The sequence below is a fragment of the Notamacropus eugenii genome, chromosome 6 (assembly GCF_028372415.1).
Source record: "Notamacropus eugenii isolate mMacEug1 chromosome 6, mMacEug1.pri_v2, whole genome shotgun sequence".
Lineage (NCBI taxonomy): Eukaryota > Metazoa > Chordata > Mammalia > Diprotodontia > Macropodidae > Notamacropus > Notamacropus eugenii.
Window position 1 is genome coordinate 282,942,150 of NC_092877.1, and position 22,669 is coordinate 282,964,818.

The window sequence follows — 22,669 nt, forward strand, 5'->3', positions numbered from 1 at the left end:
CCCTTGCTCTCCTCAAAATCCATTATTAAATACCTGCATGTAATCTTTGTTGTTGTTGTTGAGTAGCTTCAGTTGTGTCTGACTCTTTGTGACCTCATTTGGAGTTTTCTTGGCAAAGATACTGGAGTGGTTTGAAATGTCCATCTCCAGCTCATTTTACAGATGAGGAAACTGAGGCAAACAGGGTCATGTGACTTGCTCAGAGTCACACAGCTAGTAAGTGTCTGAATCTAGATTTGAACTCAAGAAGAGGAGTCCTCTTGACCTCAGGTCCAACACTCTCTCTGCTGTTCCACCTAGCTGCCCCCCCCCCCCACATATGGTACTCTTATCATTAAATTCATCTGATCATAGCTTTAGAGCTAACAGCAATCTTAGAGATCATCAAGTCCAAACTTTGATTTTACAAATGAGGAAAATGAGACCTAGTATCTAAAAAGGGTTTTCCCAAGAGCATATAAGTTGTAAGCAGAAGAACCAAAATTCAGCTTCAGATACTCTGAATGTAAATCTAGTATTTCATCAATTTTCCTCTCAAGTTCAGTATTATTACATTCACAATTGAGTAAGCTGTGCTTTCATTATATTGTGAATTACTTTGTCATTTCTGATTTTTCCTTAGCAAGAATCTTATGACCTCACTATGGTAAATGGGAGCTTTTAAAGAGTGCACATAATTGCCTAAAAGGCCAGTTTTTAATATACACTTTCAAGATGATTTAAATCTGAAATGATAGTGTTCAGTTCTTTATCTTATACAATAGTTATAATATCCAAGAGTGTGATGTATATTTACAAGGTTTCCTCTACTTTAAGAATTCAGTACACTCTTTTTCATGCCAAAGGAATCAATAGACAATAGAATGAAAGCATCCATAGTGGTTGGCCTTGTAACATGCATCTTTCAGTGACCCAGCTTAGTGTCTATGTAAGAAGTGCTTTTCTCTTTTCATTTTCACAAGTGGCATATTTTCTTTTTTTTTAGAGTTTTGGAAAATACTCTGGCAGGATTTGTGTTCTCAGTGTCTTGACAATTAATTTATTTTCTGCCATTGTTTTTCTAGTGGGGAAATTTCCCAGTCCTTCAACTGAACAGTTAACCTTGTAAAAGCATTTAATTACACATGTAAATGAAGATCATATGACCAGGATTAACATAATATGCCAATTTCTTCTACTGATGGAAGAGCAATTGGCCATTTGAACCTGTACTTCTGGCTTAGATAGAGGTAGAAATAGGACTGCATCTGTACATTCACTAATAGTGGGCAGTTTTTTGTGAGCAAACTTCCTCTGTCAATGCGGTTTGGGACCTTCTCTGCAACTTTTCTGTTTTAGAAAGTCACTTAGAGTAGGGGACTCAAAAACAAGACTCACAGGACATGAGATCCATAACACTCCTGAATGCAACCAGAACCAGATTAAATTGCAGATCCTCTCTGATTTTAATATATTGATATATTCATAAGAAAGAAATACATAAACATAATTGGCTTTCAAAGTCAATGTGTGGCCTTCAGGGGTCTTTATGGGGTTTAGTGGCTCTGGTTTCTATTTGAATTTGAAACCTCTGATCTAGAGGTCTAACTGAGTGGACCAAAGTTACATAGCCAACATAGATTGAAGGCAGAACTTGAACTCAGTTTACCCTGTTTCTGAGGCTGGTTGCCTATCCACCATGTCTTCATGTCTAAATTAATAATGAATAATTACTAATTAAGCTAATGAAGTCTAAGAATTACAAATATAGTGCTGCAGGGGATAGCCTTGTATCCTATAAGACTGAATGCAATTTAACATTGAACATGTCTTATGATTTTAGTGTCTTATGAAATCTACTCTTGGGGTGCATATGTATTAAATAATTAAAAGAGGGGAAAAAAGATAGACCATGTGCTTTGGGGATGTCACTGAATTGCAAGTGTGCTGAATAGAACTTTTTTTTTAATAGGCTGCTGTTCCAATTTGATCTGTTCCTTAGCAAATAAACAAAACCCAAAAGTATACAGACATTTCTCTTCACTGAGCAATTTCTGTACAGCCTACAATTGCACCACTATTTAGTGATAAATTCTGATTTACAGCTTAATTGGCTAGAAGTGAATCTAGCCTCAAGGTCATTGCTGCAAAGATAGAAACTTTAAGAATGGTATATAAGTTAAGCAGAAGATTGCATGGTAGAGCATAAGGAGGAGAACCGTTTAAAATTTAGATTCAGGATAGGGTTGGATAGTGTACGCTGTACCGCATAGATACACAGAAAAGGTCAATTTGAACTGCTCAAAGCATTTCCCCGATAAAAGATTTTATATTTAACAACAAGTCTACGGAGTCTTTCTCCTACAAGGGAAACCAATAATTACATGGTGTCAAAAGGGATTAAAAATGGACCAATTAAAGCCTCCAGGAAAGTTAAGCTTTGAAGGAAATGCAGCAGAAAATTGGAGAAAACAGAAGCAAGAATTTCAACAACTTAGTATTACAGAGCAGATTGCATTTGAGAGAGAGCTATAGGTAGTGTTACTTTTCCATAAAATGGAAGAAACTCAAGAACTTATTTAATGATTTAAGTTTCAATTAATCAAAAATCAAATGTTTTTAATTGGCCATATGTGCCAGGACTGTGCTAGGCAATGGGGACAGAAAGATACAGTGAAATCATCCCCCATCTCCAAAATATTTTATTCCATAAATGGAAATATATGCATTAAAACCATATCTATCCATCCATCCATCCATCTATCTATCTATCTATCTATCTATCTATCTATCTATCTATCTATCATCTATCTATCTATCTATCTATCTATCTTTCTATCTTTCTATCTCTCTCTCTCTATCTATCTATCTCTCTATCTATCTATCTGTCTATCCATCTATCTAAAATATCTATCCCACATATCATAAGAATTTTTTGAAGATAGGGAAGGTACTGGTGTCTGCAAGAATGACAAGTTCATTTAATATGTGAGTTTAGCTATGAAAGAAATTAGGCATTCCAAGAGGTGAGAGATAAGAATTGAATGTGTGCCAGCAATGGGGGTTACATGCCTATGCAAAATTGTGGACATTAGAAATGAAGTATTGTTAAGAATTAGTCACCTCTCAAAACAAACAAATAAACAAATAATCAAATGAAAAGTTTTCACTGAACCAAAGAGTACATGAAGTGGAGCAATGTGTGGTATGATTGGAAATGTAGATTGTCACTAGGTTATAAAGGGCTTTAAATGCCAAATAGAAATTATATTTGGTCCTAAGTCAATTAATCAAGCAACAACTATTTATTAAATTTTTGCTATTTATGAAGCACTGTCCTTGGCATGGGGATACAAATAATATACACATAATGAAAGAGTCCTCACTGACAAATTGTGCTTATATTCTAATGGGAGAATTAGCAAGTCCAATCTCTTGTCCTTCATATTCAAAGAGGACCAAAATGTGTCCAGTTGTGGCCAATAAGACCAATATGAATTCACAAGATTGTAGCACAGGTCTTGCACAAACAGTCTTTATGACCATTTGAGAGGGAGATGTCTCTAAATTTGCATATCTCATGTTCTTTTCGAGCTACTACAATTCTGCTTTGCATAGGCCACAATGCCTTCTTTGATCCAGGCATTCCATGATCCTGTGCCAATGTTTCCCATGTCTCACAATCAATATCAAAGTTCTTCAGAGACACCTTGGGAATATCTTTGTTTCACTTCTTCTGGCCTTAATGTGAGCACTTGCCTTATGCAAGTTCTCCATAAAATAGTCTTTTAGGTAAATGTACATTATATATTTTACATTCAAACACATCCAGGGCCATCTGCAATCATCCTAATCTTTATCTTGCCACTGGACTTGCCACTGGAGGAGAAGGTGAGACTGGTGATTTTGCACAGTCTTCTCTCACTTAAATCCAATGTACTTAAAAGTCATAGTATCTCCTTTGTGATGCCATGGTCCTCTTCAAGAATGAAGTACAAACAACATTCAAACAATGTGGCCAGCCCATTGGAGTTGCCCTCTTTACATTAGAGCTTGAATGCTTGAAAGTTTAGCTTGAGAAAGGACCTCAGTGTTTGGTACCTTATCTTGCTAGGCAATCTTTGGAATGTTCCTAAGACAATTCAAATGTAAGAGATTTCAGTTTTCTGACATAGCCCTGGTAGACTGTTTAGATTTCACAGGCATACAACAATGAGGTCACCACAATGGTTCTGTAGACCTTCAGTTGAGTAGGCAATCTAATACCTCTTCTCTCTCACACTTTCCTTCAGAGCCTCCAAAACACCTCTAGCAATGCATGCACCAAACTCATCACCTATGTTTATGTCTCTGGAAAGAATACTGCCAAGGTGAGTAAACTTTTCTATAACATTCAAAATTTTTCCATTTGCTGTAACCAGAAATTCAATATATGTATGGTGCAGTGCTGGGTGGTGGAAAACCTCTGTTTTCTTGGTGTTGATTACCAAAGTTAGCTCAAGCAGCAGAGAATTGATCCATACTGTGTTGTGAAGTAGTTAAATACAAGGTAGTCTAGGAAGGAGGGCAGCAGCAGCTGGGGTATAAGGGAATGCTTAAATTATGTGACTGAACTGAATTGTAAACAGAAATAAGAAGGGGGTGTGTAAAAAATATGGGAGATGGTCAGTGTACAAGCAAAGTGATAAGATATGGGGTGTTGTGAGGAAAGAACAGCGATCAGTTTGAATATATCACAGAATACAAAAGAGGGAGTAATGTCAAATGAAGCAGGAAAAGTATATTGAGGCCAGATTGTTTAGGGCTTTAAATACTAAACAGAAGAGGCCATATCTCAGTCTATAGGTGATAGGAAGCCAATGGTATTGGTTTAGTAGGGAAGTCACATGGTGCTATCTGCTCTTAAGGAAGATTACTTTGGAAAGAGATTTTAGAAGGAATTTGGAACTGTAAGAGACATAAAGAAGGGAGGTCAGTTACATTGTTAAGATAATCTAGGAAAATGGTGATGGAACCTGAAATAACATGGTGGCTGTATATGTAAAGAGAAGTGGTGAGATGTAAGATGTTTTAGAAATGGCAAGATTTCTAGATGTAAGAGTGAACTACTAGAAGTTTATTGAACAGAGAAATAATATGATCAGGTCTGTGCTTTAGGGAAACTATTTCAGCAGATATATGGTGGAAGGATTGGTGAGGAAAGAGACATGAGGCAGGGACATCACTCAGGAGGTTATGAAGGTTCAAGGAAGAAGCCTTGAGAGTCTGATGAAGGGTGGTGTCTGTCAAAGTAGGAAGCAAGAAGAAGATGCAAGTGATGCTGTGGAACTGAGATCAAGAAAACTTGGTAACTATTTGGAGATGTGGGCTTAGAAAATATGAAGCATCCAGGATGACTCCAAAATGGCGAATCTGTTTGTCTGGAAGGATGATGTGTTCTCAACAGAACAGAAATGGGGAAATTTGGAAGAGAAATTGATTTGGGGGGAGGATGATTAGGAAGAAGATAATGAATTTGACAGATTATTAGAGAAAGAAAAACAAAGGAAAGTCATTCTTAGTTAAGTTTAAAGGAACCCATGTAGCAGGCTAAATTATAGCTATGAAAGATATGGTGATTTTTTAAAATATGAAAAAGAAATATATTTATGTATATTTGTATTATGTGGATATGCATACATGTACATGCATGCAAGCATGCACAAGCTTAGGAGAATAGTCTTCCTGATCCATGTGTTATTTTTTTAAACTGACTTCCTCTTCATTTGGATTTGGAAAGAGATTTACAAAAGATAGAATAGCATGTGAAATTGGATCAGACTAAGAGTAAAATGAGCCTAGTCCCTAGGGACATGAATAAAGCAATAAGGTGTGAGGATTTTCATCTGCCTACAGTTGAAGAAATCACCAGCAATCTAACAAAGGCAATACTATTAACAGTGCTGGCTGTCATCAAGGCCTGTGACATATTTGACTCGTTTAAGAGAAGCCTTTAGAACCTTTTTGTGCTATAGAAAATTGGTATTGTAAAGATATTTCACATTTTTTTTAAAGAACTAACACTATATCAGGAATTTAATGAAGCAAAGACTCAGAAAGAATAGATTCTCTCTGGGTTCACAGGCTGAATTCTCAAAGGCCAAGACACAGATGGGACAACATGGAAATATATTGAGGGGAAAAGAAGGTTTTGAACATTGAGCAGAGGTCAATAATTATGATATAGTTAAATAAATAGAAGTTAAGTATGTAGGAACCCATCACAGGTAGGAATGGATTGAGTCCTATTGAGGAAAGAGTGCTGGGTTTGGAATTAGAGGACTCAGTTTCAAATCCTGACCTTACTTACCAATTACTTTACCATTTGGTGAGTCCTCTAAATCTTGTTTGACTTCAGTTTCCTCCTTTCCAGAATGAAAGGATTGGACTGGATGACAGCTATTTTTCCTTCTAGATGAAAATTTGTGATTATGAGGGTTATAGAGGCCTGCTTGAAATCAAGCTTCTCTAAGGGCCGCCAAGGTTAGCAAGACAGAATGTTGACCTTATATGAAAAAGAAGGCATGGCATAGTATGAAGAGTATTGGGTTTACTTCCAACATTTCCTAGTACTATTTCCTGTTACTTCAATGTTTGATAAGTTACTTGAACCTATTGAATATTAGAGAAGAATGATAGTTTTACTACCTAGAACCCAGTGACTCATGGGATCACTGTAAGGAAAGACCTTTGTAAACTAGAAACTAAATTTAGATATGGGCTATCATCATCATCATCATAATCGATGACATCAACAACAAACATTAACACTATTAGCTTCCTCTTGCTATCATATGCATATTTGAATATTTTGCATACTGAAACTGGGCTGTCACCACAGACACACATATGATCCCCTCACAACAAAATATTACATCAATAGTTTTAATATCTAAAGAGAGACCTCATGTGCTAGGGTACATTATCAAATGTATTGGCTTTTTGCAGGAGTTCTCTTAGTCTACTCATAGTAGGTGCTTAATAAATATGAATTGATTCATGATTGATAAGGAGCACCTTGATTTGACTAGTAGAGGACTGAGAGACTAAAGAAGGGATTCCATTCAAAGCTGCAGAGCAAAAAGTCATATCTATTGGTAGGAAAGTCAAAAAGGGGCAACCATTTGCCTTTAAAGCTCTTCATATCTGACCCTGTCCTATTTTTCCAGACTGCTTACATATTACTGTTCTTGATGTACAGAAATCTGGTCTATTCAAAGTGATATTCTTGCTCTTTCTCAAGTCACACTCTATCTTTTCTTTCTCTGATTTGTGTATATTGTTCTTTTGGAATCAATCTGTGATTTCCTTCAAGAGTCAATTCAAGTGCCACTACCTTCATGAGGTCTTCCTTGTCCGCTCAGTTACTAGTGCCTTCCCTTCTAAATTTACCTTGTATTTAATTTGCATATGTCTATATATGTAAATGTTATCTCCTTTAGACCTGTTTTTTTTTTCCTAATCCCAATGCTTGGCTAACTGACTGCCAAATTTTATGTGTTGATAAAGACTAATTGATTAATCCCCACATTTAGATGTTTTCTATTAAGTATTAATTGATTTAATTTTTGTTTTCCTGTGTTCCTAACATTGTTTCCAACTCTTCTAGAAGAAAGTATTCATGCTATATAGGTACAATATTTCTTAGTCTATAAACCTATCATCCTTTTTGTTTCTTTATGCCAAAACATTTTTGAACCTAGTTTTCCATCCTTTTCCTTGCCCACCTTCACTGTTTAAGTCACTGAATATTAATTTATATATGGACTTGATTTGGAAGACCTTGTTAAGTTCTTAATAGAATTTCTGTATTTTGTTATGCTCTGCAACAAATGTTGGCACATTAATTGCAGTGGTCTTTAAAGTGGTCTTTTCCCTTATGCTTATAATGAATCTTGCAAGATAAATTAGTGTCCCACAAGGTAATGTCTTTTTTCCTCTTTCTGCATATACAGTGGAACCAACTCCCTGAATCTCTTTGTTTGGATATCCAGGGAAAATCTGTGAGTTGTGCTTTCACTTAACTGCAATCTCCACATGTGTTTTAGTTTCATTTATAATGAGGATGCTAATATTTATATAATTCGATTCTTTCATAAACATTTGAATTCATCAGATATTGGACAAGAATCATACATTTATAGTGGTAAAATTAAACTGTTCTTTATACATGGTCTAAAAATCTCAATATCATAGCTAGATCAAGGTAATGTGTGATTTGTAAAAGGTGCTAAAATTTAGGGAACACTCACAACACTGTCTTATTTATTTTTAACAGAGAAGCTATAGAGTTTAACACACAGTAAGGAATAATAAAGAATACTTTTGTATATTTGTTTTTCATACTTGTGTATTCTTTGACATAGGAAGCTCCTCATGAGGAACTTTCCCTTTTGATGGGGTTTGGTGACTTCTCTAAAACTTATAATCTTTGTCACCTGAGATCTTGCCAAGTATCTTGCCAGTAGTCTCCCTACCTTTCTGTGGCATGCCTTGAAATGAGGACTTTTGACTCTGACGCTAGCTTTCCACGTGCTAACCATATTGCCTTTCATAGAAGGCAGAAAGGAAGAATAAGCTAAAATGAAAAGCTACCAGATCATGTGCTTTTTTCCTAGTCTCAGCCTCCCATACACACATCTATGCCATATTTCACCCACACATACACGCAAATAATTGATAGTTACTGATCTGTAAAAAAAAAAAGTTTCTTTGCATTTGCTCATCTGGGTCAGAACACTCACAAACATCGACTGATTTCAAGAAAATGATTGGGAAATTCAGAAGCTGCTAAATAAAAAACAAGAACTCCACAGGGCTTACCAGCAGGCTAATTCATCTATCTCTAAGAAGGTAATTAATTTCTTCAGAAGTGCAAACAAAGCTTAGAGTGATGCATGATTCTTGGCTCAGTAAGAGGGCAAATGAAATTTAGTTTTATAAAGATAATAATTGAATATACAAAGAGGGAAGTACAGCTACTCTATTTAGTCAATGTATCTTGGAAGGTAGATTGGTACAGTGGAAAGACCACTGGTTTTTGAGTCTGATCACCTGGGTTCAAATCCTGCCTTTTATATTTACAGTATGTATGACTGAAGGTCATATAACCTCCCAGGGCTTCAGTTTCCTTATCTGAGGTGTTTGTACCAAATGGCTTCCAACGTCCTTTTTCAGCTCGAGATCTATGAAGTCATAAAATCATAAAATGAAATGTAGCTTCTTCTGTGCTACCTTTATCAGAAAATAGATTACAGGCAGAGGGCCCTCAAGACTACCTAAATAATAATATTCAATGTTTAATAAAAACACATGTCCCAGAAATAAAATATAAATTACTTTTAAATTATTTCTTATTTTGAATTATCTATGTCATGCTTCTCATCCTTTGGTGTGGATATTCAAAAGCTGATTTCATATAATGTTTCACTTTAATTTATAAATTGAATCTGTGTGATAAGACTCACATAAAAGCATTTTTCTAATTATATGCAACTTGCAAATTCTACACAGTAAAACAAATATTGACATATACTACAAAACAGAATTTCTGATTATCCTGCTCAAACAATTAAGACTTGCTACTCTTTGATCATTCTGTGAATCCTCCTCAGGCTACATTTAGGCTTTAGATATTGAGTTTTTATAAAATACTATCTTGCAACTGTTGGCACAGTATATGGGTGAGATAGACTAAACTAACAAGCACACAAAATTAGTATCATAAAGACGAAGGCAAATTAATTCTTAGAGAAATATGATGTTGGTCATGGCATACATATATAGATGTGTAGTAAAAATATGACATGAAATAAAACCATAGTTTTTGCTAAAAAGGTAAACCCAAATGGTGAGGTAGATTTTAAAAGTTTTTAAGGATTGTCATATACATCAAAAAAATTGTTGCAATGTTTTCATATATGTATATAGGTTCATATAGTACATGTATGTATTGTGCCATACACATATATATGTATATGCTGAATTCATCATTGTGATAGTTATTAAAGAACAAAGTTCAAAAAGATGCCAGTTTGTGAAATAGCAAATGAAAAAATGGAAGGAATTAATAAAATATTCCAATTCTTAAATATTTTAATGTGAATGGAAAATTTATACTATCAATGGATATAAATTCCTTGGGATTAGGAGTTCCTTGGCTTCAAAAGATTTCCTTGATGCATATGTATGGATTTTACAAAGATTCTGTCTGGCAAAGCTAGGCTGAAGTGCTCATATTTATACATAGTTGTAGTCATAATTACTGGTATGTTTAAGAAAAAAAAGATCCCTGAAGTATACCTGGAGGAGGATTCTTTCTTATATCTGAGATTTTGTGATGATGGATTTGAAAACAATAGATTACAAAAAGCAGTCTTACTCAACTCTTCAGTCTCTCTTAACTCCCCATATTCAATTAGTCAAGTCTTTTTCATTCCAGCTACACAATAGGTCTCCTATCCATCCTGTTCTCCCCACTCACATGGTCAACAACCTAGTTTAGACTCGTAATTACTCTCTTTGTTCTCAGTGTTTCCCATTTCTGATCTAACTCACACAACTGCCAAAATAATCTTCCTAAAGCTCAGGTTTGATTATGTTATTTCCCTGCTCGATAAACTACCCTCTTTATTACTTGTAGGATTAAAAAAAAATCTTTGCTTCACATTTAAAGCTGCTATATGATTCCCTCTTATCTTTCCATTATTATTACTGTATAACTCTCTTCAAACATTTTTAAATATTTCATCTACACTGTCTTACTTGTATTTCTTTTAACTTGGCACCCCATCTCCTATTTCCTAGGTATTTACTTAGATTGTTCCCTCATGCCAGAAATATACTTATTTGCCTCTGCCTGTCAGAATCATGAACACTTATGCCATCTCCAATGGGAAGCTTTTCCTAATCCCTTTAATTTTGAGTGCCCTTTACCTCTTCCTCAAATTATCTTTTCTAGACTTGTCTGGTTCCATATTGTATCCCTCAAATGGAATATAAGTTCATTGAAGAAGGGCAGGTTTTTTAAAAAATTTTTATCCTCTTTCCTTAAGATAGTGTTTTGCTCATATTAAGCACTTAAGATTTGTTTGCCAGATTTGATTCAATTGTATGTAAAGTTATTTTAGCAACTATAATAATTTTGTCTAATTTATTCACAATTACTTGTGTGTCTCCAGGTTTAACTGTTTATAATTGTTATTTAGAAGTTCTTGAAAGAATACTGAAATCTGGTGTGATTCTGATTTTAAAGCTGTGGAGATGACACTTAAGGTCTCAATTGTCAAATGGATTCTCAGAAGAAAGGATGTATTTACCATATTTTTCATTCTTCAGTGAATTAGTTTCTCCTATATATATGTATATATACATACATATATATATATATATATATATGTATATATATATATATATATATATATATATATATATATATATATATATATATATATATACATGCATACACACATATATTTGCTGTCCATTATAGAATTAGTTAGGCAGGCTTTGAAACATAACGATTTGGGTTGGAAGGTATAGTGTTTAAGTTTGAGAGATGAGGACCTAATCACTTTAAGTGTAAGAAAGGAAAGGATGGGCATAGAGAAAATTAAAAGGGATTGTGAAAAGATAGAATTTAAATTTAAAATGTGGGTTTTCATATAGCTTGCAATTTTGATATGTTTCGTTTATATTTTTTATTTAACATTTAAGCAAATATGGTGGTTAAAGCATTTACTGAAAGTTTTGAATAAAACAGTATTTATGAAAACACAAGGCATAGTGAAATTTACTCTAGTCTGAAATTAAAAAAATAAGTCATTCCATCAATCAATAATCATTTATTAAGCACCCATTATAGGAATATAATATGCTAAGTGCTAAGAGAAAACAAATAAAAAAAAGTCCCTGCCCACAAGAAGCTCAAATTTTAACATTTATATGTAATTATTATTTTGATGAGCTCAATCTATTTTACAGATTATGGAGCTAATTCTTTTGATGAATTGAGTAAATTGCTCATTTTAGGTTATATATCTGAAAAAAAATAAAAGCTCTTTTGAACAGCTAAGACCCATTTAGTAAATTACTTCTTATAGTGTGCCCAATGATTTTATGGTGTTCTAAAATAATGAAGTGCAAATGTCAAAAAGATATGAGTCTCAATTTCCCCACGCATAAACATCATAATAAAACGTAACCACCCAACACTGATGTGAAAATTGATTGGACAAAGCCTATAGAGCTATGGAGCACCAGGTATAGAGATACTATATTACGGATCTCAGTAAAACACTGATACATATGCTTTTTTCCTGAGAGGAGCTGGAGGCTTAAAGTAATCACATGCTAAGATAAAAATGCGACAAGGGCAGCGCATTAACATCAGGGTGGTTTGATTTAGAATTCATTGAGTATTAAGAAAATTATTCCTGTCTTAAAATGCGTCTTGGTATGTAAGCAATAGAGCATTTCTCAAAATTGAATGGGTACTGGAAATCAGTATAGTAGGCCACTTTACTGCTATCTGAAGCTCAAGATATGCATGTATTTGCAAACCTATTTCAACACAAAAAAGCTGACCCTCTCACTGGTCTTCACATCCTTGGACAATTATTTGTGTTAACGGGGCATTTTCCAAAACACAAATCTATAGTAGCTTTGTAATCTTTGTTACAGTACAATTGAGAGGTACATACTGAGGTCTTTTCATATATCATTATTAGTTAAAATCAAACAGTAATTTTAATACCTCCTATAATTTAGGTACTGTGCTTTGTGCCTGAGTATAAGACAGGAATAGACCCTGCCTACAGGGGATTTTATAGAGAAGACAACATGTGAACATATAAGGATATAAGAAAATACAAGGTGATTAGGGATAGGGACACACATTTAGATGATGAAGGAAGGCTTATTCAGGGAAGTGGAATTTGAGCTGAGATGTGAAATGACCCAACAAATGCACTTTTCTATCTTTTTTTTTCTAATTGTTTCTTACCCATTAAAAAACAAGCAACAATACTGGTACTAATCAGGGTAACTCCCAAAGTTCATGATAAGAAAAGTTGTGATATTTCCTCTCTCTCTCTTTCTCTCTCTCTTTGAAATAAAAATAGATGGAAAGATGCAAATACATTTGTGTACATACATCATATAACATGCACATATATATGCACATATATATCACTACTGAGATAAATATCTTAATGGACATATATGTATGTATGTGTATATACATACACACATACACACGCTTAAACACAGAGGAAAAAATCCATACAATAAGGAGTAGCTCAGTGATCCAGTGGGTCGAATGTTTGGCCAGAAATCAGGAAGATTCGTCTTCCTGTGTTCAAATCTGTCCTCAGATAGTTACATGCCACGTGACCTGCTGTTTGCCTTAGTTCTTCATCTGTTAAAAGAGGTGAAGAAGGAAATGGCAAACCATTCCATTATATTTTCTAAGAAAACCTCAAATGGATTCACAAAAAGTTAGACATGTTTGAAAGGACAGGACAATAACAACACAAATATGATGGTACCATATAAGCATAATGTGTATATATACATGTTTGTACTTGCATCTGCATATGTATATGGGTGTGAATACTATATTCTATGTATACACACATTATAGGTATACATATATATCACGTATATATGTATTATGTGTTATGTATGTATACATAATTGAAAGGGCTCTATACTGAGGTTCAAAAGAGCAGAATGCTGATTGTGATTTTGCTAACAACTTACTAGCTATATTATGTCATTTGGGGCAATAGAATTCAAGCCAACGTAACAAAGGCATCAAATGCCAACTATATGTGAAGAACTTCAGGTCTTTGAGACTGAGTTTACTCATGTAGGAGAATAGATTTAGCAATGGAAGAAAATTTCAGGATCATCCCTTCCACCTCGTTCAGTTTCCATTTGAGGAGACTGAGATCAAAAGTGGTTAACTGAGCTACCCCAAATGTCACAAGACTATGTGATAGAGTCAAAAATTGAATTCCCATTCTCCCGCTGAACCACATGGGTACAAAGGAGGAATAACAGCAATCAATTTCACAGGGTTGTTAGAAGCATTAAATGATAGGAAGTGAAAATTATTTTAGAAGTATCAATTTGATACATATTTAATAGATTATTAACATTAAATTTTAAATTTAATTTAATATGACTTTGAGGCTTATATAAGTAGACAATGAGACCTCACTATTAAACTTCCAAATAGAACCAAATTTGCTGTAATGATGATTTTGAAACCCACTGGAGATACTTTACTTACTTAACTAAAAAGTCCTATACTTACAGAGAGGACTACAGTGCATTTCCCTAAGGACAGTATTTTAACAAGCCTCCAGTATATGAACTCGTGTTCAAATAACCGAAAGTCACAGTTCCCTTAAGGAAACCCACAGTTTCCAGTACCCCACATTATCTAATAACAAAAGTTTCCTCTAAGGTCTCCTAGACCCCATAAACAAGAAACAGCTGTTTGGAGCTCTCACTATTGGCATAGTTTTCCTATGTTAAAAAAAAAAAACAACAACATTTTATCAGATTGAGCATTGATTGGGAAGAGATGTGGTGGAAAGAACCTTGAATTTGGAGTCAAGGCACTCTGCCACTATATAATCAAATATATTACCACTCTTTCAGTTTCTTAATCTCCATCTAAAAAGACGGTGAAAGATAAAGCATTGTATAAATTATATGAACACAATTTCAAAATGCTTTTCACATAAATACATATCTAAACAGAGAAATATTAATTACTCATAAATAGACCAAGGCAATACACAAATAATTGAGAACTGCACCAAAATTAATTTATTCAATGCCATATCAATCAAACTACCAAAGAATTATTTTGTCAGAAAAAATAACAAAATTCAGAAGTAATTGAAGCTATCAAGAGTCATATGGAAAAGCCTTCAAATCATTACTAATTTGAGAAATACAAATTTTAAAAACTCTAAGGCACCACTTCACATCTATCAGATAAACTAACATGACAAGAAATGAAAAAGGCAAATTTTAGAGCAAATATGGAAAACAGGCACTCTAATGTACTGTTGAAAGAGTTGTGAACTGATCTAACTATTCTGGAGTACAATTTGGAATTATGACCAAGACTGCATAGACCCAATAATACCACTACTAGGGCTGTATCCCAAAGAGATAAAAAGGACATATATTTACAAAAACATTCATAACAGCTCTTTTGTGATGGGGAAAAACTGGAAATTGAAGGGACCCTTATCAACTGAGGAATGGTTGGATATGTAGTATATGATTATGATTGAATACTATTGTGCTATAAGAAATGACAAAAGGAATGGTTTAAGAAAAACCTAGAAAGAATTATTTCACTGGCAAAATGTACAGTGAGCAGAACCAGAAGAATACAGCATACCACGGTTGGGGAACCTTGTGGCCCTCTAGGTCCTCAAGTGTGGCTCTTTGACTGAATCCAAACTTCACAGAACAACCTCTTAATAAAAGAATTTATTTTATCAGACTCAGACTCAGGTGAAAGGCCATGCCCAAGGACCTAGAGGTCACATGTGGCTTTGAGGCTGAAGGTTCCTCACCCTTGTTGTGTATAGTAGGAACAATATTGTTAAGATGACCAATTGTGAGACTTAGCTACTCTGATTAAGGCAAGGATCTAAGATAATTCTAAAGGATTCATGATGAAAAACATTCCATCTACCTCCAGAGAGAGACCTGATGAAGTCTGCGTGAAACCTGAAGCATGCCTTTTCACTTGGTTTGTCTTGCCTTTTTTCTTTTGCAACAAGGCTGACAGGGAAATATGCTTCGTAGGACTTCACATGAATAATGATATCCTGTCGTTTGCCTTCTCAATGGATGAGTGAGGGTCTAGAAAGGGAGAGATACTTGGGAATTCAAAATTATTAAAAATGGATGTTAAAGTAAATAAAGTATAATTATTTTAAACATTTAAAATGAATATTAAAAACAAAATTAAACCAAGAGCCAGCAACTACACAAATTCTCTCTCTCTCTCTCTCTCTCTCTCTCTCTCTCTCTCTCTCTCTCTCTCTCTCTCTCTCTCTCTCTCTCTCTCTCTCTCTGTCTCTTATCTCCAGTGTCCAGCCTCTTTCTACTAAGACATACAAGCTTCTATTTTGAGAACCAACATTCTCTGAGGATTTCCGTGACCCTTCATATTTTTCAAAGTGCTCTGATATGTACTATTTCATTTGATGTTCAACACAAACATATAGGAAGTACCATTCTCTTTATTTTACATGAGGAGAAATGAATAAAAGTGTCCAATAGATTTCCTCAGGTAGCTAGTAGCAGTTAGCTACTGGTAGAGGTGGGAAGTCTCCTGACTCCCGGTCCAATACATTTTCGGCTAGCCTACCATGAATACAAACAGAGGAAATGAGAGAGAGCCTTTTAGTTCAACAGCATTTATCTTTATGTATAATTTTGAGATGTTTTTGTATTTTGGTGTCCTTAATGGTAAACTTTGTATTATCATGTTTGTAATATCTGCAGTAGGGGAGGAGATGGGATCAGGATCATATTCCATAGGAAAACTAGATCAGCGTTAAAGAATCCATGTGAAAGGGAAGCGAGTTTCCTCTGCTTAAATATGAAGACCTTAACTCTACTCAGTGTTCCAGGGCATAACCCTAATTGATCTGTAACCTGGGACACATATTAGAGCATTTGTAGGGTAGAAATGGTCTGGAGAGCCCCAAATGAATCTCTAGGAAAGACTATGCCTACTGCTTCATAATCTGTATAGCCTCCTCCTACCTACCCAGTGTACGTGGCTATTAACAAATAATTACTTATGCTTAGGTAGCACTTGTTAACAAAGTAGATGGAAAGGTGTCCTTTTTCTTCTAAAAAAAAATAACCTTGCTTTCCAGTTATCACCCATTTCTAGGTAAGGATACTAAAGCTATAGAGAATATCATTGTACTCAAACAATTATTTTTAGCAATAGCCAAAAGTTAGAACTTGAATAATGCAGTAATTGAACCCAGGTCCAGCATGAAATCTTCTGCACAAACTTTCTCTCATTCTGAAAGCTCTCTCTACTTTTGGGGAAGCACAACTTTCATTTCCAAGGCAGAAGTAGGACAGAAGGAAACTTCTTTCTTCCCTGTTAGAAAATAACATGTATTAAATTAAGGTCCTGAACTCGGGATAATTGAACCTGTTAAAATTTCTTTAGTGTGATTTCGTCCCTTTCTTCAATCTCCTTTTCCCATCTTCTCCTTGCCTCTTGACCCTGGTCATACTCCATGCCTTGGGTTCTTTACCTAAATGGCATTGCTGAAGCAAACATCTTGTTTTCAAATAGACTCCATTAAATCTAAAAGATACTTACTGATAGAGCCTTAAGGTACTCACTTTAGGGGAATTTTAATTTTTATATTTGACTTTTAAAGATGGAAAGGCCTTCAAACCCTAAAAATTTAATTTCAAATGCTGGCACCTCATCTGAGTGACAGCGTGTGATGCATGTTGGGGGCTGCCCTCTTCATGATACTAATCCCACATCTTCAGTTTGCTGCACCTGTGTGCATTTAAGTATTGCATTACTCTCTGAATAGGGAGAATAAAGTTGTTCTTACTGGAGAGGGGATATGGAAATTTTCATAGGAGGATACTTAACAAATTTAATAGTCAAGTTTATTTTCTAAGAGAAATGTGTTCCTTTTTGTATATGACACCAGTTCCTTTTTTTGGGAAGGAATTGGAAAGGGGCTCTGTTTTAAAATCTGTTTTGATGTGCATGAAAAACACATAAAGACACATACACACGTATATGCACATTTATATACATACATATATGACATATGTATGTATGTGTATGTATATATATTTAAGACACACCTTTATGTAATGTGAAAAATGCTTAGTCTACATGATGATGAATAGAAGCTATTTAGAAATACTTGAATATTTAACTTTAAATAACTATCGATTATTGCATAAAATAACTTATTAGGTGTAGGGGACATAAGACTTTTTAAAATTTATGAATGCATTGAGTTTCATTTTAACCTTTTCTAAAACCAGACCTTTAGACTTTAGGAGGGAAAAAGAGCCAGTTACATTCAATGAACATTTAGAAATTGATTAATTTGTCCAAATCATTGTCTTAGGGACAGGGGACAAAAAGACAAAATTTGAAAAACAGTACCTGAACAAAACAAACCTAGTTTCCATTTAATCAATGAACATTAATTTCTCTATTAACAACTGTGTGCCAAACATTCTGCTAGTTTCTTGGTTTAAAAAGACAAAAATGAAAGTTTTTTTTCCCTTTTTTTCTTCTTCAAGGGTGTGTCTGTGTGTAAATGCTTGATCATTTAAGGAAGGAAAAATATGCATAATCAATGGATTGGTATCTTCTTCTAAGTGTCTGTGTCATCTGGACTAAACCTTCAGAAGCTCTGGATTCTAAGTGCAGAGGTGAGGACACTTGGGATAACTTGTGTTATCTGATAAAATGCCAAGAGGAGCAAACAGACGAGTTTGGCTAGAAATGGAGAGTGAATTATGCAAAGATAACAAAATAATCCTATAAAGGTGAGTGGGAACAAGATAGTAAAGGGCTTTAAATTCTGAACTGGAAAATTTTCTCCCAGATGAAATAGGGGATGAAGCTTGTTGAGGAGAATTTTATGGTCAGAACATAAAGATTTTTTTTTGTCTCTTTTGTGCATGAACTCTCTGATAGGAGGGCCTATGGGTGCGGAGGAGTACATACGTGTAATGTCAGTCTTTTTTTTATCCTGTCACCATCAGACTCAAAACCCAATGACTCCCTATTTTAGAATGAAATATAAATTCCTCACTGTGGCATTTGAAGGTCACAACCTGATACCATTCTAGTGTTTATAGCTTTCTTATGTGTTACCTTACTCCACAAGCTTTGTGGTCCAGCCCCACTAACTTACTTACACTTGATGTTCCATCTCCCATCGCTGTGCCTTGGCTTTAACTGAGCCACAGGCCATACACTTTACACCATCAGTTCCTCCTCACCTCTTTCTCTTATTACACCTATGTTTTTTCGAGATTCAGCTGAAGTGACACTTATCCGCATGAAGTTTTTCCTGTTCCAGTTGCAGGTGCCTTCTTCAGAGTTCCTCTCTATCTACCCTTTATGTCTACACACACACACACACACACACACACACACACACACACACACACACACACATACACACACATACTTACATGTGCACTATATAGAACATGTGTGCAATTGGTGGTGTATATGTGTGTATATATATATGTACACATACCTACCTACCTATATGCATGTGTATATGCAAACCTACATACACACATGTGCATCCTAGGCTGTGGGGATACAAAGATAAGCACACAAACACACGTGTATATATGTGTACATATAGACACACATGCATATGTATGTGTATGTGTCCATAAGACATGTATGTGCTTGTCTTTTCCTTCCCAGAGCTAGCTTGCTTACTTGTGTGATTGATTGATATATTGCTAATATTGCTAAACTGTTTTTCTGCCTTTTTAAAATTTTTTATTATAAAAAATTTTCTCTTGAGTGAGGAAGGGGATATAACAAGAAATAAAGACATGCAAAAAGAAATCTATTTTTTATAAAAGGAAAACTCTCTTGCTAGTCTTATGGAAAATGGGCTGTGGAAGGGAGAGTCTGGAAGCCCAAGATCTTTTATTACAGTTACATCTGGCTTTTTATAAGCATCTCAGCATCATTGCAGTCTCTCCCCGCCCCCCACTCCCAATCTAAAAACAAGTTTTTGTGGACATTTGAAAGCTTTTGGCAGGATCTATGTCTGCTCCTTAAATTCTGCAACTTGCCTCACACACTGTCAAAGTTCAGCCCATGTTAAATATTAAGAAGAAAGAAAAGTGATATTAAGTGCAAGAGTAGAAAGAATAGTGCTGCTTTTCTCTCATAACCTTTTAAAAACATATCTTCTGATATGTACTGCTTCAGGAAGCAAGTTTAATAGTGGCAGTAATGCCTTCTTGGACAAAAGTTGATGTGTAAGAGAAGGTTACAGTCTCAGAAGAATTGCTTACAATAATTCAGACACATTAGCAGAAGGAAAATGCCCCGTTCACCCGCTGCAATGTTTCTGACCTTTGGGAAGAAACAGCATAGTAGAATGGTGTGTTTATAAGATTTTTCTTTTTCATTCTCATTCCTGGCAAAATGGGCCGCACACAAAAATCATAATGTATAATAAGATGATTTATGAATAACAAGGGAAGTTATTTAGTTCCAGTGAATCAGTTGACCACATCATATACATTATATTAAATTACACATAAAATCATAAATAAATATATGTATATATCTATATATCTGACATCACATATATTTTGAATATAAATATTATATTAAATTATATATAATATGTAATCATAAATAGATATAGGCATATATCTACCTAGATGATATTCTGATCAACCGATTCATTGGAACCACATTAATTTCGTTTCTGATGGATCATCTTTTTTTTTAATATAATTAAAATCTTTATTGAAAAGCAGATTTTCCCATACAACATTTTTACAAGAAGAAATCGAACTGGAAACATTCACAGAACACAAACTGGTTTATTAAATGATAAATCAACAATGGACGAAGAGAGGTTGAACCAATTCCTAGATCTAGGATGCCATTATCAAATAAAATATTATTGACCAAAAAAAAAAAAGTAATTTTAAATTCAGGAAATCTATAAGCCATCAAGAACATGGGAAGAAAATCCTGACCAAACTAAAGTCATAATGACCCTTAAAGTTTGAATGAGCTCCTTTTAAATAAGCACATAAAACTGTGCTACTTAATATGTTTCTCTGTTGGGGGACAGCTCTGGACCGGGGTCCCCCGTGAGGACCGTGAGATGCCTGAGGGTCCGAACCTGCCCCCTTGTGGGGTACTGGGATGGCCCTGGTAACAGGCTGGCTCCACCCGCCGGGAGGCACTTGGGAGGAGCTCGCCCTCCCATGGGAGGTACGGGGGAGGAGACAGGGGATAATAAAAGGGGATGATCACAAGGGCTTAGAAGGAGAAGGAGAAGGGGAAGAAATGCAATAAAGCTTGCTGACTGCAACTCCTTTCAGGTGCTCTGCCTGTTTATTGCCCTCCCCCAACCGGGAGAGGGGCCGGAGACGTCCGAAGACCGGGGATCGGTAAGTGGAGAGGCGAAGGCTCGGGAGTAGACCCCGGGCATTTCTCCATGAATTTTTTGTGAAATTCTGATTAAAGGATATCGTTTACAAGTCTTTTGTCCTTTTTCAGCTCATCTACTCCTTTGGGGCAGTTCTTAAAGACAACATCATTATTCCACCTTCTCTTTACTTTGAAGTCGGCCTGAGGCTGAGAGGGACCAGTGAGATTAAGGAGAGGGTTTCCAATGAGGATATTTTCCATCTTCCGCTTTTTGTTCTTATTCCTTACAGGCTCGTTCTTCAGCTCTTTCTTTTCTTATTTTTTCTAGTTTTGCCAATAAAGCTGCAGTGTCATCATCATCACTTTATTCCTCAGAATCTTCATCTTCATCATCTTCATCTGTTAGGGGATCATCTGCACCAAGGTTGGCTGCAAGAATCTGATCTGATCGAGGTTTCTTAGGCGCAGAGATGAGGTTGTGTGCTCTCTAGTCAGACGATCTCTGTTTTTTCCCTTGCAGCAACTCTCTCTGTCTCTTCTAGTTCTCACCTGAAATCTTGGTTGGAAATCTCTTCTAGAGCATCCTGAGTAGTTTGTCTGTATTTAATTTTTGTGTGAGAAGATAGATCTCTGCTTGAATACTGCTTCAAAAGCTGACTCAAATCACCTTCCCTGTTTCCTCTTCCTCCTCTTGCAGTTTCAAATGTAGGCCTTGCCACTGTTGTCATTTTCAATGTCCAGGTGAGTTAGGGTCCCACAGTTCTCTGATATTATGCCAGCACCATTACTCCTCCACCTTCCCACAATTCCTCCAGCTGGGACACCAAAGAGCATTGCTATGGACCATCTTAACACACATTAATATAAATATTTTTGTTTTTCAGTTGTTTCAGTCATGTTTCTCTGTGATCCCATTTGGAGTTTTCTTGGCAAAGATACTGGAGTGATTTTTCATTCTCTTCTCCAGATCATTTTTACAGATGAGGAGCTGTGGCAAACATGGTTCAGTGACTTGCCCAGGGTCACACAGTTAATAAGTGTCTGAGACTAAATCTGAACTCAGAAAACTGAGTCTTCTTGGCTACAGCCTGGTATTCTATCCACTGCGATGCCTAGCTGCTTTTAATGTACATCCATCCATCCATCCATACATACAATTATATGTATAATTATACACATATACATATATGTCTCTATATGTATATGAACAATATATATTAAGATGATCTATGCAAAACAAGGGAAGTTATTCTGTTACAATGAATGAGTTGGCCACAACATCATACATATACACACATAATTTATATTTATAACCACATGTATATAATTATATCTTATATTTATAATTTTATATATACATACACATACATAAATATAAGTATATTTGATGCTGCTGTAAATGGTTACATTGTAATTAAATAATTTCTCTTGTCATCCATGGATTATCTT

General features: G+C 35.2%; 1 pseudogene; it reads right to left on the bottom strand.

The window, feature by feature from the left end:
* LOC140512359 (spliceosome-associated protein CWC15 homolog pseudogene) overlaps positions 1-21,948 on the bottom strand; it is a 160,166-nt pseudogene extending 138,218 nt beyond the window's left edge.
* Between the last annotated feature and the right edge of the window lie 721 nt (positions 21,949-22,669).